The sequence below is a fragment of the Tamandua tetradactyla genome, chromosome 9, assembly GCF_023851605.1.
Source record: "Tamandua tetradactyla isolate mTamTet1 chromosome 9, mTamTet1.pri, whole genome shotgun sequence".
Classification (NCBI taxonomy): domain Eukaryota; kingdom Metazoa; phylum Chordata; class Mammalia; order Pilosa; family Myrmecophagidae; genus Tamandua; species Tamandua tetradactyla.
Genome location: NC_135335.1, coordinates 44277904 through 44280349, shown reverse-complemented (window position 1 = coordinate 44280349; position 2446 = coordinate 44277904).

The window sequence follows — 2446 nt, the reverse complement described above, 5'->3', positions numbered from 1 at the left end:
GGATATAATCCGAAATGAGAGGGTACATAGAAATTGGATGCTTATAAAATGTTGATGTCATTAAGCACAGTTGATGGGACATCTTGGGATTGACCTTCATAGGTTAATATTTTCAGAATCCAGGTTTCTTCACTTTGCTGGCATTTGTCACAATTGCAGTATTGCTACCTCTTTGTCAGGGGACTGTGAATGAAATTTTTCTGGAAAAGGATCTGAGATTTACTTGACATCCCTTTTTATCACGTTTTGAAAAGTATCATCCTTTCTCTTGATTATTGGATAATGGGGGCTCTCCCCCAATATCCAACTACCATTTTAGATCACATGAAGAAAAAAATCTGTTTATTCATTTGCACCCCGAGTGATCTTCGCAGTGTTTCATGTTAGTTGCTTAAAAACAACAGCCTTATCAGGATTCTAACATTGTATTAGGAAATTTACTGGTACCTCATTTGGATGGTATTTTGCATTTATGTTGAACATGAACTTAACCTGAGGAGCTTCCATAGTTCCAGAACCAGGTGCCTTTTAGGGAAAGGAAAATACCTAAGATAGTCTGAGCTTCCATCTGTCTCATATTTACTAACCAAGGATTCTCAATTCTGACTGTGTTTGGGTTAGAATTTTATTTTGTTTTTGCTTTGTATGTCTAGTGCCAATTAGTTAACTCAGGGAGAACAAAATGATCGATGACTTTCTGGCATCCCTTGAACAGTTCCCTATATAACACAGGCTTTAGATTAGTGCCTTACGCTAGCTTTGGTTTGGGTCACTGGATGTCAGAGCTGCTGCTGCGGTGTAGATAGACATGTTTTGTGGTACCACCTGGCGGGGCTACACTGAAATAAGGTTGGGATGGGACATTAGTGAGGAAGATTGCTGGAAACCGCTTGGCCAATCCTCATCTTTAAATCTGATATTTTTAAGCAAGCACATATAAGGAGGACGTTGTGCTAAAATGCCCTCTTTTGTTATTATTTCTTGAGTCAGAACAGAAGTATCTATTTGAACTTAGGTAGAGTGCTCATACAGAGCAGAGCTGGATTTGAACCTCTTATCTGGCATCTGTGTGGCATCATAGGTGAAAATTCATTCTGATAGAAAGGGATAGGAAATCTCCCTCATACCAGTTTTCTCACCTATCACCATTTGCCACCCAAGTGATTTTATTTTAGTCTCTTGAAAGCTAGAAATAAGTGCCATCTAAGCCATTATACTTTTCAGTCAAAAGGGAGACATTTTTTATTCCTTGTTGAAAATTTAAGTGTTTAATTAGGTGTTACTGTTTCTAAAGGTAGATAAATTATTCAGTTCCTGGGGATTTTAAAAAGGGATTTTCAATAATATACATGCCATTGCTAATACTTACATATTTACTATGCAGATTGTTTTAAAGTAAAAAACCAAATGCTTCTATTTTACCTTTTTGTTTATTTCAAAAGTATTCTGTTTATCAGTAGTGTCTCATCTACTGAATAGAAAATTTCTTTGAGCATACTATATATTTTAAATATTTTCATTGAATCAGTAACACTACATTGTTCCATTTTACACACACACACACACACACACACACACACACACACACACACATACGCACTCATCCCTGCATCTTCTCCAGGCAGATTCTGATGGGACTGATAATGACATATTTGGGAGATTGGGGCATATAAGGCAGAGGTGAGTCCTTTGTTCATCTCTTTTCTCTTGATGTTTTCCTCACATCTCATGCTTCTGTGGCAACATAAGTAATGATGCCAGTGTTTCCCTGCTTATCTGGGTCCTTTTACCTGCCACCCTCAAGCAAGCGCTAGGGTTTCTTCCTCCTTGTCTCTGGTGTTGGGAGCCAAGCTTGGCAGCACCTTCATGCTTCAAGTGTTGCAAATGCATCTCTCAGGGGCTCCAGGCCAACATGAGATACATTTTGTATTGAGGCCCAAATCCTCTTGACTTCAGGGCACTGGACTTGTGTGAATTGGATCAGAGGGTTCCATGAGTTACTGCATACAAATCATGGCTGTTGAGCTTCCAGACTACCTGGCCTAAAGTCTGATGCTGCATAGTAGTAATTTGTGTGGTTGGGTGCCAGGATATTTAGAGCCAGTCAGAAGGTCTCTGAGCTAAGTTCAGAGCTTGCCTGTGTTCTTTTTTAAAATCAGAAAGTTAACAGCTGTGCTATATGCTGCTTTTGGTGTTCCTTCTATTCTGTGTTGTAGACTGTTGGGGAGAGGGGAGGAGAGGGTATCAGAGTAGTCCACTTGCTCAGTGATTTGCCCCAGCAGCGCCCTGCTTCTTTAGAACAGCTGTGAGCCTGACCCATCTTCATAGTTGGCAGGTGTCTGGCAGCAGCTTTGATGGATATGATGAAAATGGTTTTTCCAAACCATTGTAGAAAACTGCCTTATAGTTAGGCTTGATGGAGTCTAATTCTCCCACCACTGAGTTC